Here is a 13,390-nt window from a genome sequence, read left to right on the forward strand (position 1 = left end):
TCTAAGCAAATGGTGGGTATTTGTCGTTTCTAATGGCTGAGTAATATTCCATTGTATACATAGACCACATCTTCTTTATCCATTCATCTTTCAATGGACACCGAGGCTCCTTCCACAGCTTGGCTATTGTGGACACTGCTGCTAGAAACATCGGGGTGCAGGTGTCCCGGCGTTTCATTGCATCTGTATCTTTGGGGTAAATCCCCAACAGTGCAATTGCTAGGTCATAGGGCAGGTCTATTTTTAACTCTTTGAGGAACCTCCACACAGTTTTCCAGAGTGGCTGCACCAGTTCACATTCCCACCAACAGTGTAAGAGGGTTCCCTTTTCTCTGCATCCTCTCCAATATTTGTGGTTTCCTGCCTTGTTAATTTTCCCCATTCTCACTGGTGTGAGGTGGTATCTCATTGTGGTTTTGATTTATATTTCCCTGATGGCAAGTGATGCAGAGCATTTTCTCATGTGCATGTTGGCCATGTCTATGTCTTCCTCTGTGAGATTTCTGTTCATGTCTTTTGCCCATTTCATGATTGGATTGTTTGTTTCTTTGGTGTTGAGTTTAAGAAGTTCTTTATAGATCTTGGAAACTAGCCCTTTATCTGATATGTCTTTTGCAAATATCTTCTCCCATTCTGTAGGTTGTCTTTTAGTTTTGTTGACTGTATCCTTTGCTGTGGAAAAGCTTCTTATCTTGATGAAGTCCCAATAGTTCATTTTTGCTTTTGTTTCTTTTGCCTTCGTGGATGTATCTTGCAAGAAGTTCCTGTGGCCGAGTTCAAAAAGGGTGTTGCCTGTGTTCTCCTCTAGGATTTTGATGGACTCTTGTCTCACATTTAGATCTTTCATCCATTTTGAGTTTATCTTTGTGTATGGTGCAAGAGAGTGGTCTAGTTTCATTCTTCTGCATGTGGATGTCCAATTTTCCCAGCACCATTTATTGAAGAGACTGTCTTTCTTCCAATGGATAGTCTTTCCTCCTTTATCGAATATTAGTTGGCCATAAAGTTCAGGGTATACTTCTGGGTTCTCTATTCTGTTCCATTGATCTGTGTGTCTGTTTTTGTGCCAGTACCACACTGTCTTGATGACCACAGCTTTGTAGTACAACCTGAAATCTGGCATTGTGATGCCCCCAGATATGGTTTTCTGTTTTAAAATTCCCCTGGCTATTCGGGGTCTTTTCTGATTCCACACAAATCTTAAAATAATTTGTTCTAACTCTCTGAAGAAAGTCCATGGTATTTTGATAGGGATTGCATTAAACGTGTATATTGCCCTGGGTAACATTGACATTTTCACAATATTAATTCTGCCAATCCATGAGCACGGAACTCTACATAGAATTTATTTATTTTTAAAAATATTTTATTTATTTATTCATATGAGACACAGAGAGAGTGGCAGAGACACAGGCAGAGGGAGAAGCAGGCTCTATGCAGGGAGCCTGATGCAGGACTTTATCCCGGGACCCCAAGATCACGCCCTTGGCCAAAGGCAGGTGCTAAATCTCTCAGCCAGCCAGGAATCCCCAATAAGCTGAATTTATTAACCAACACTTAAGACTAACAATTATATCCCAGGTTACCAAATACCTACTACCTGCATAAATCTTTCACCTACTACTGTATAACAAACCGTAATTTATTCAGTGGTCTCTTGTTGGTGGAAATTTGGGTATTGTGCTGATTAATGAGGCATGGCTCATTCCACCCTGCATTTAATTGTAGGATTTGGGAAGCTACAAATCACATCTTCCAGACTCCCTTGCAGCCAGGGCTCTGGTTGGCTATTAGGTTCTGCCTCCTTCACATGATTTTGGAGGTCTCCTTTTGTTTGTCTTTGCCGATAAGGACAATGATGAGAACATGAGAATTCTCTCCAGTAAGAGTAGCTCAGGGAATAATTTTCAGTTTTCTGGGTAAGAAGCAGCAGTTGTGGCAGTAGCAGAAGCACCAATGACTTGATCTAGCTTCCTAACTCCTAGATCTCACTGGTGGGGGTCTACTCTGTAGTTTTCTGGGTGCCCACAGACCTCTGAAGCATAGCTCCAGCAAAGGTCTCAGAGCATTACCACTCACGTATATTAATTCTATATTGTTTTGAAGTCACTGCTGGAAGTGCAACATAAAATCTGCTTCTTCAGCCCTTCCAAAGCTTTTATTCCTAGTATTAAATTTCTTCATGCTTAAAATACCTAGAGTGGTTTCTGTTCTCCAGCCCTGATGGCCAGTTTATTGCTACTACAGCTGACCCTAGAACAACATGGTTTTGAACTGTGTGGGTCCACTTACACATGGATTTTTGTTCAATAAATACAGTACAGTATTATAAATGTATTTTCTCTATGATTTTAATAACATTTTCTTCTCTCTAGCTTCCTTTATTATAAGGATACAGTAAAAATACATATACAAAGTAGTGTTAACTGGCTGTTAACTAACTGTTTATGTTACTGGTAATACTTCTGGTCAACAGGATATTAGTAGTTAAGGTTTTGGGGAGTCTAAAGTTATATCCGCATATTTCCAACTGTGTAGGGTGTTGGCACCCTAATCCTCACCCACGTTGTTCAAGAGTCAACTACACTAACAATGCATTCATTTTTCTTTTTTAAAAATTACTACAATTTACACACCATAAGAATCACCCTTCTTAAGTACATAGCTCTTCAAGTTTTGAGAAATGAATGCAGTTGGGTAATCATCATAATAATCAAGATAGTTCTACCATACACAAAATTCCAAATGATTTGTAGTCAAGCTTTCCCTCCAACTTCAGACTCTGATTTATTTCTCTCTATTTTTCATTTCCTAGAATGTCATAGAAATGGACTCATATAATATGTAGGGGTTTTTTTAAGATTTTATTTATTTGTGAGAGAGAGAGAGAGAACACATGCAGGGAGAGTGGCAGGCAGAGGGAGAAGTAGGCTCCCTGCCCAGGAAGGAGCCCGATGCAACACTTGATCCCAGGACCCTGGGCTCATGACCGAAGCTGAGGGAAGGCACTTAACCATCTGAGTCATCCAGGTGTCCCAATTCAGTATGTAAACTCTTGAGTCTGGGTTGTCTTGCTTACCATAATGCACTTGAGATTCCTCTGGATATTGTGTACATCAATAGTCTTCTTTTTGTTTTTTGTTTTTTGCCAAGTAAGCTTATTTGGATTGTTTCTGGTTTTCAGGGAATATGAATAAGGCCACTGTAAGCATTCACGTACAGGCTTCCATGTGAATACAGACTTATGTTTCTCTGGTGTAAAAATCTAGAAGGCAATCCAGATGAAGTATGGACCTGGCCTAGGGTGAAAGCAGTGAAAGTGAAAAGAAATGGTAGGAGTTGGGATATACTCAGAAATAAGAATGGGCTGGATTTGGTGGTGGATTGGATCTGGGGGTGAGAGGAAGAGAGATTTCAATTAGTACTTCAAAGATGTATTCCAGAGAAACAGAAAGAATGGGAGTGCCATTTACTGAACTGGATAGATGAGGATATTAAAATTTAGAAAAGGATCAAGAGGGACGCCTGGGTGGCTTAGCAGTTGAGCGTCTGCCTTTGGCTCAGGGTGTGATCCTGGAGTTCCAGGATCAAGCCCAACATCGGGCTCCCTGCATAGAGCCTACTTCTCCCTCTGCCTGTGTCTCTGCCTCTCTCTGTGTGTTTGTCTCTCACGAATAAATAAAATCTTAAAAAAAAAAAAGAAAAGAAGATATCAAGAGTTCTTGATTGTAGTCATGCTAAATTTTAGATGTTAGTGGACAGATCAAGTATATGTTTACTGTTAGCTTCATTAGACTGAAAATATTTAAGGCAGAATCTATATCTTTTACTAATACATGATCTATAATTATAATGTAACAGATTAGAAGATTTAGGGGTATTCTTCACCTCTAAAATTCTGGAGTGAGAATCAGGCTGTCACAGGTGTACTAAGCTTCTTATATTTCACAAGAGGCTACTTGTAGGGTCCACATAATTTAGGTGAATATGACATTGCTCTGTGACAGCTTGATTCAGCATGTATACAGCAAAGAAATAAATACCACTTCTGTGAGAGTAAGAGGCAATTTCATGATTAGGGAATTCTTTGTATTGAATTTTCCATTTTTTGCTTCCATCAATTACTGCTATGCCTCTCCCCTTTTAGGTCAGAACAAACAGTTTTAGATACTGAGCTCTTCGTGTAGCATAATCTCTAATGACAGCATCATTTGAAATGAGTCTTAAGGCTGGACATAGTGTTTTAGCTTTGATGTTGCCTCATAATCAGAAAAGGATCACAAGGAGCCCCATCAACATTACCTCTTATTCTTCCACAGTGTGTGCATTGCTTACCTCCATCACTTTCTCTTTCATGGGTCTGCAACTCCAGGTAATGGGGACTAAAGCAGTTAAATCCCTATGTGACCCAAGGTAACTGCAGAACTAGAGGAAATTAATATGCCAAATCTTGGTGCCAGAATGAAATACATTATAGAAGTAGCTGAAAAGTGCTTCATTAAAGAAACTCACACAATGTTTTCAACTGCCTTTAAGATATCTTTAGTATTTTAAAATAGGCCAATGTATGAGAGTAGCCCAGCAATTCTGCTACTTGCCAGATTATATACTCCTCTACCCACCAACTGTATTTTCTTTAAAATGCCTCTTTGCCCAGATATAACATGGTTTTTCCTTGTTCTTTTCAATGACTAAACCTTGCTCTTTTTCTTTTTAGGATTTTATTTTTAAGTAATTTCTACACTCAATGTGGGGCTCGAACTCATAACCCCAAGATCAAGAGTCGCATGCTCTACAGACTGAGCCAGCCAGGGCCCCCCTAAGACTTGCTCTTTAAACTAACATTCTTGAATACATCTTTGTAAAGGCTCTAAAAGTTTTTAAAAAAGAACTTTTACCCTGATTTGTATCTTTTGAAAGACTTTTTCTGGTAGAGGCTTCTTTTTCCCTTATGATTTGTTATTCTTTCCTGGTTCTTTGTCTGTAATCTCTTTTTCTTCCTTCTGGGACTCTAATGATATAAAAGTTAAGTCCTTAAGGCTCTGTTCATTTTTCCCCCAATCTGTTTCTTCTTTCTCTTCTTAAACTGAATAATTTCTATCGATCTATCTTCAAGTTTACTGATTTCTCCTGTCACTCCATTATGCTGATGAGTCCACCAAGCAAATTTTTTATTTTAGGTATTATACTTTTAGGCTCTAAAATTTCTATTTGTTTAATAATTTTTATTTCTCCACTGAGACCTCCTATCCATTCATTTCAGGCATGTTTATCTTTATGCTCTGGAGAATTGCTATAATAGCTGCATTAAAGTCTTCACCTGGTAATTCCAATATCTGGGTGACCTTGGGGTTGACATTTGTTGACTGTCTTCTCCCTTGAGAAATGGTTGTAATTTTCTTCTTTTTTTTGTAGGTAGCATTATTTTGAGTTATATCATGGATATTTTAAATGTTATGTGTCGACTCTGAGTCCTATGACCTGCTATAATCTGCTTGAGCATTTGTTTTAGTAGGCAACCAAGTAGGCAAATCAGTGAGGTTCAGACCACAAATTCTTTCTGACCTTTTCTGATCAGTGGTTCTAATTTAATTTCAGTTCTCAGAGCCTTTGGTATGCTGCTATGGGTGTGTCTTATGCATTCACAGCTTAGTTCTTATGTTGGCCATATACATAAGGAAGAGACACCCTAGCCCTGATCTCTCTTTTCTGAGATGTCCCCTCAAGTTCTTTGGCTCACAGGAGCACCTTCTTTCTACTTCCTCTGGCAACAAAGGCAGGGCAGATGCAGCTCGGCAACCGGGCCTGTCTTTGGGGCAAAACTGGGAGAAGAGGGATAAAGGAAAAAAACAAGGGGATTCTCTTTATGCTCCTTAGACTGCTGAACCCATTTTCTTGGTTCTTCTGGCCAGAAAAATGAAGTTTCTACCACAGTTTTAGTTGGCAGCACCAAGCCATGAGAGAAAACAAACAAACCAAAAACCAAACAGTAGGGAGGAGGGGCAAGATGGGGAAGAGTAGGGTCCCCAAATCACCTGTCTCCACTGAATTACCTAGATAACCTTCAAATCATCCTAAAAATCTACGAATTCGGCCTGAGATTTAAAGAGAGAACAGCTGGAATGCTACAGTGAGAAGAGTTCGCGCTTCTATCAAGGTAGGAAGACGGGGAAAAAGAAATAAAGAGACAAAAGGCCTCCAAGGGGGAGGGGCCCCGCGAGGAGCCGGGCTGAGGCCGGGGCGAGTGTCCCCAGGACAGGAGAGCCCCGTCCCGGAGAAGCAGGAGCTGCACCGACCTTCCCGGGCGGAAAGGGGCTCGCAGGGAGTTGGAGCAGGACCCCAGGAGGGAGGGGGTGCCCTCGGGCTCCCGGGGACACTAACAGACACCTGCGACCCGGGGAGAGCGCGCAAGACCCCAAGGCCGAACTCCCTAAGGGCTGTAGCGCGCACGGCAGGACCCGGAGCAGCTCGGAGGGGCTCGGGCGGCGGCTCCGCGTAGGGGGCTGCGGGGCGGGAGCGCGAATCCACCAGCGCAGGCCCCGGAGCACAGGGCGCCGGGACACAGCCCAGGATCCGGCCTCCCTCGGGACAGGCAGAGGCCGGGAGGGCCCAGGACAGCAAGGACGCTCCGGCCCGAGCTGAGCAGATCAGCGGCCCCGCCCCGGAGCCTCCAGGCCCTGCAGGCAGAGTGCTTCAGAGTTCCTGCGGGGGCTGACTCCAGGTTTTCAGAGCTGCCGCCGCCGCCACCGTGGTTGTTCCTCCTGGGGCCTCACCGAGTAAACAACCCCCACTGAGCCCAGCACCAGGCAGGGGACAGAGCAGCTCCCCCAAGTGCTAACACCTGAAAATCAGCACAACAGGCCCCTCCCCCAGAAGACCAGATAGAAGGACAAGTTCCAGGGGAAGTCAAGGGACTTAAAGTATACAGAAGGTTTTTTCTTTTTTTTTTTCTTTTTGATTTCTGTTTGCTTACCCCACCCTTTTCTTTTCTTTCTTTCTTTTTCTTCTCTATTTTTCTTTTTTTTCTTCCTTTTTCTTTTTTCTTTTTCTCTTTTCTTTCCTTCTTTCTTCTCTTTTTCTCCTTTTCCCAATACAACTTGTTTTTGGCCACTCTGCACTGAACAAAATGACTAGAAGGAAAACCTCACCTCAAAAGAAAGAATCAGAAACAGTCCTCTCTCCCACAGAGTTACAAAATCTGGATTACTATTCAGTGTCAGAAAACCAATTCAGAAGCACTATTATACAGCTACTGGTGGCTCTAGAAAAAAGCATAAAGGACTCAAGAGACTTCATGGCTGCAGAATTTAGAGCTAATCAGGCAGAAATTAAAAATCAATAGAATGAGATGCAATCCAAACTAGAAGTCCTAACGACGAGGGTTAACGAGGTGGAAGAACGAGTGAGTGACATAGAAGACAAGTTGATGGCAAAGAGGGAAACTGAGGAAAAAAGAGACAGACAATTAAAAGACCATGAGGTTAGATAAAGGGAAATAAACGACAGCCTGAGGAAGAAAAACCTATGTTTAATTGGGGTTCCCGAGGGCGCCGAAAGGGACAGAGGTCCAGAATATGTATTTGAACAAATCCTAGCTGAAAACTTTCCTAATCTGGGAAGGGAAACAGGCATTCAGATCCAGGAAATAGAGAGATCCCCCACCAAAATCAATAAAACCCGTTCAACACCTTGACATCTAATAGTGAAGCTTGCAAATTCCAAAGATAAAGAGAAGATCCTTAAAGCAGCAAGAGACAAGAAATCCCTGACTTTTATGGGGAGGAGTATTAGGGTAACAGCAGACCTCTCCACAGAGACCTGGCAAGCCAGAAAGGGCTGGCAGGATATATTCAGGGTCCTAAATGAGAAGAACATGAGAGAATGAGAGCAAGGCTCTCATTCAAAATGGAAGGAGAGATAAAGAACTTCCAAGACAGGCAGGAACTGAAAGAATATGTGACCTCCAAACCAGCTCTGCAAGAAATTTTAATGGGGACTCTTAAAATTCCCCTTTAAGAAGAAGTTCAGAGGAACAATCCACAAAAACAAGGACTGAATAGATATCATGATGACACTAAACTCGTATCTTTCAATAGTAACTCTGAACGTGAACGGGCTTAATGACTCCATCAAAAGGCGCAGGGTTTCAGACTGCATAAAAAACCAGGACCCATCTATTTGCTATCTACAAGAGACTCATTTTAGACAGAAGGACACCTACTGCCTGAAAATAAAAGGTTGGAGAACCATTTACCATTCAAATGATCCTCAAAAGAAAGCAGGGGTAGCCATCCTTATAACAGATAAACTAAAATTTACCCTGAAGATTGTAGTGAGAGATGAAGAGGGACACTATCTCATACTTAAAGGATCTATCCAACAAGAGGACTTCACAATCCTCAATATATATGCCCCGAATGTGGGAGCTGCCAAATATATAAACCAATCAATAACCAAAGTGAAGAAATACTTAGATAATAATACACTTATACTTGGTGATTTCAATCTAGCTCTTTCTACCCTCGATAGGTCTTCTAAGCACAACATCTCCAAAGAAACGAGAGCTTTAAATGATACACTGGACCAGATGGAATTCACAAATATCTACAGAACTTTACATCCAAACTCAACTGAATACACATTCTTCTCAAGTGCACATGGAACTTTCTCCATAATAGACCACATACTGGGTCACAAATTGGGTTTGAACCAATACCAAAAGATTGGGATCGTCCCCTGCATATTCTCAGACCATAATGCCTTGAAACTAGAACTAAATCACAACAAGAAGTTTGGAAGGATCTCAAACACGTGGACGTTAAGGGCCATCCTGCTAAAAGATGAAAGGGTCAACCAGGAAATTAAGGAAGAATTAAAAAGATTCATGGAAACTAATGAGAATGAAGATACAACCGTTCAAAATCTTTGGGATGCAGCAAAAGCAGTCCTAAGGGGGAAATACATCACAATACAAGCATCCATTCAAAAACTGGAAAGAACTCAAATACAAAGCTAACCTTACACATAAAGGAGCTAGAGAAAAAACAGCAGATTGACCCCACGCCCAGCAGAAGAAGAGAGTTAATTAAAATTCGAGCAGAACTCAATGAAATCAAGACCAGAAGAACTGTGAAATAGATCAACAGAACCAGGAGTTGGTTCTTTGAAAGAATTAATAAGATAGATAAACCATTAGCCAACCTTATTAAAAAGAAGAGAGAGGAGACTCAAATTAATAAAATCATGAATGAGAAAGGAGAGATCACTACCAACACCAAGGAAATACAAACGATTTTAAAAACATATTATGAACAGCTATATGCCAATAAATTAGGCAATCTAGAAGAAATGGACGCATTCCTGGAAAGCCACAAACTACCAAAACTGGAACAGGAAGAAATAGAAAACCTGAACAGGCCAATAACCAGGGAGGAAATTGAAGCAGTTATCAAAAACCTCCAAGACACAAGAGTCCAGGGCCAGATGGCTTCCCAGGGGAATTCTATCAAACGTTTAAAGAAGAAATCATACATATTCTACTAAAGCTGTTTGGAAAGATAGAAAGAGATGGAGTACTTCCAAATTCATTCTATGAGGCCAGCATCACCTTAATTCCAAAACCAGACAAAGACCCCACCAAAAAGGAGAATTACAGACCAATATCCCTGATGAGTATGGACACAAAAATTCTCAACAAGATACTAGCCAATAGGATCCAACAGTACATTAAGAAGATTATTCACCATGACCAAGTAGCATTTATCCCCGGGACACAAGGCTGGTTCAACACTTGTAAAAACATCAATGTGATTCATCATATCAGCAAGAGAAAAACCAAGAACCATATGATCCTCTCATTAGATGCAGAGAAAGCATTTGACAAAATACAGCATCCATTTCTGATCAAAACTCTTCAGAGCGTAGGGATAGAGGGAAAATTCCTCGACATCTTAAAAGCCATCTACGAAAAGCCCACAGCAAATATCATTCTCAATGGGGAAGCACTGGGAGTCTTTCTCCTAAGATCAGTAACAAGACAGAGTTGTCCACTGTCACCACTGCTATTCAACATAGTACTAGAAGTCCTAGCCTCAGCAATCAGACAACAAAAAGACATTAAAGGCATTCGAATTGGCAAAGAAGTCAAACTCTCCCTCTTCGCCGATGACATGATACTCTACATAGAAAACCCAAAAGCCTCCACCCCAAGTTTGCTAGAACTCATACAGCAATTTGGTAGCGTGGCAGGATACAAAATCAATGCCCAGAAATCAATGGCATTTCTATACGCTAACAATGAGACTGAAGAAAGAGAAATTAAGGAGTCCATCCCATTTACAATTGCACCCAAAAGCATAAGATACCTAGGAATAAAACTCACCAAAGAGGTAAAGGATCTATACTCTAAAAACTATAGAACACTTCTGAAAGAAATTGAGGAAGACACCAAGAGATGGAAAAATATTCCATGCTCATGGATTGGCAGAATTAATATTGTGAAAATGTCAATGTTACCCAGGGCAATTTACACGTTTAATGCAGTCCCTATCAAAATACCATAGATTTTCTTCAGAGAGTTAGAACAAATTATTTTAAGATTTGTGTGGAATCAGAAAAGACCCCGAATAGCCAGGGGAATTTTAAAAAAGAAAACCGTATCTGGGGGCATCACAATGCCAGATTTCAGGTTGTACTACAAAGCTGTGGTCATCAAGACAGTGTGGTACTGGCACAAAAACAGACACATAGACCAATGGAACAGAATAGAGAACCCAGAAGTGGACCCTGAACTTTATGGCCAACTAATATTCGATAAAGGTGGAAAGACTATCCATTGGAAGAAAGACAGTCTCTTCAATAAATGGCGCTGGGAAAACTGGACATCCACATGCAGAAGAATGAAACTAGACCACTCTCTTGCATCATACACAAAGATAAACTCAAAATGGATGAAAGATCTAAATGTGAGACAAGAGTCCATCAAAATCCTAGAGGTGAACACAGGCTCCCTTTTTGAACTCAGCCACAGTAACTTCTTGCAAGATACATCCACGAAGGCAAAAGAAACAAAAGCAAAAATGAACTATTGGGACTTCATCAAGATAAGAAGCTTTTGCACAGCAAAGGGTACAGTCAACAAAACTAAAAGACAACCTACAGAATAGGAGACGGTATTTGCAAATGATGTGTCAGACAAAGGGCTAGTATCCAAGATCTATAAAGAACTTCTTAAACTCAACACCAAAGAAACAAACAATCCAATCATGAAATGGGCAAAAGACATGAAGAGAAATCTCACAGAGGAAGACATAGACATGGCCAACATGCACATGAGAAAATGCTCTGCATCACTTGCCATCAGGGAAATATAAATCAAAACCACAATGAGATACCACCTCACACCAGTGAGAATGGGGAAATTAACAAGGCAGGAAACAACAAATTGTTGGAGAGGATGCGGAGAAAAGGGAACCCTCTTACACTGTTGGTGGGAATGTGAACTGGTGCAGCCACTCTCGAAAACTGTATGGAGGTTCCTCAAAGAGTTAAAAATAGACCTGTCCTATGACCCAGCAATTGCACTGTTGGGGATTTACCCCAAAGATACAGATGCAATGAAACGCCGGGACACCTGCACCCCGATGTTTATAGCAGCAATGGCCACAATAGCCAAACTGTGGAAGGAGCCTCGGTGTCCATCGAAAGACGAATGGATAAAGAAGCTGTGGTCTATGTACACAATGGAATATTACTCAGCCATTAGAAACGACAAATACCCACCATTTGCTTAGACGTGGATGGAACTGGAGGGTATTATGCTGAGTGAAGTAAGTCAATCGGAGAAGGACAAACATTATATGTTCTCATTCATTTGGGGAATATACATAATAGTGAAAGGGAATATAAGGGAAGGGAGAAGAAATGTGTGGGAAATATCAGAAAGGGAGTCAGAACATAAAGACTCTTAACTCTGGGAAATGAACTAGGGGTGGTGGAAGGGGAGGAGGGCAGGGGGTGGGGGTGAGTGGGTGATGGGCACTGAGGGGGACACTTGACGGGATGAGCACTGGGTGTTATTCTGTATGTTGGTAAATTGAACACCAATAAAAATTATTTTATTAAAAAAAAAAAACAAAGAGTAGGAAACTTACCCCCAAACTGCTTCTCCAAGTTTTGACTTCTTACCACTGTCTGCCTGCTTTTGTTTACTTACATAGCTGCTTTTGCATTTTGTCCAGAGCTGTTAATTCTAATCAGCAGAAAAGGTAAGCTTTATAAGGGTTTACCACATGATAGCAGGAGTATAAACTTTCTAAAATACCTTTAACGAAAGTCATGGAACTATAAACTTCTATGGAAATCATAGATACTAGCTGCTTGAATCAAACCACAAAATCTTAATAAGCAAAATACAAAAAATCCTAAATCATAAGTATTAATATAAAACAATCATCAAGATGAAAAAGGAATTTTTCATAGCTAAATATCTGAACTAATGAAGTCAGACTGCCAACTGGTCATGCTGGTTATAAAGAAACTGACCAAAATAATTCCTGAAGAATTTTCTACTATTCTTTTTTTAAAAGTAACTTTTTAAGTGAGGAGTGAAGGGAGAAGAGGACAAGCATAAGAAGAAGCAAGGGGTTTAATATTGCAAAGTCAAAGCATCAACCAGGTGCCTCAGGGTAGTTTCCTTCCATTTGAACATCTTGCAGTGTCACAGACACAGACAGGAAAGCAAATCCAACGTGTATGTCCAAGTGAGACACAGGCAGTGTTCTGACAGATCCAAATGTCTAGCTCTACACATAACAAATTTTCTCCTAAAACCTTGCCAAGATAGTGCATCTGATCTTCAGCCTCCTGATACAGTGAAGGCTAGATGAAATACATATTATGATCTCTCTTGGAATTAGAAACGTTAAAGAGTACAGCAAAATAAAGAGGGTACTTCAGAGAAAATTCTTTAGCTTTTCAAAAACTGCAAATGCTAACATCAGAACTCTATTACAAAAACGTAGAGGACTCCTCCTGCCTGCCCCCTTCCTTGCATATGGTCACTTTTTGGTAAGACTGGTATATTACGGGTAGTAAGATGATTATTTTTTATATTATATTCTGATAGCTTCCCAAGTATGTATTTGCTTTCTGTTTTTACAGTTTAGAGCCCTTTTCAAGAGACTCAGTAATCAATGAGAACACATAAACATTCTCATCTACTCCACAAACATTCTCATCTACTCTATCTACAACTAAACTGTGTTAGGATCCTGGCTCTACTCATTTTAGCCTTAAATTGACTTTGAGCAACTTACATAATCTTCCTTACATCCGTAAAAGAGAATATCTTTTATCCTCTTTTACCTCAGAAGAGGTACCTCAGAAGGTT

At 40.6% G+C, this 13,390-nt stretch overlaps 1 protein-coding gene across 16 annotated transcripts in view; it reads right to left on the bottom strand.

The window, feature by feature from the left end:
* The window catches only part of KIAA1328 (protein hinderin), a 377,583-nt gene that overhangs the window by 190,450 nt on the left and 173,743 nt on the right, over positions 1 to 13,390 (bottom strand). The window lies entirely within an intron of this gene.

Source organism: Canis lupus, chromosome 7, assembly GCF_011100685.1.
Source record: "Canis lupus familiaris isolate Mischka breed German Shepherd chromosome 7, alternate assembly UU_Cfam_GSD_1.0, whole genome shotgun sequence".
NCBI lineage: Eukaryota > Metazoa > Chordata > Mammalia > Carnivora > Canidae > Canis > Canis lupus.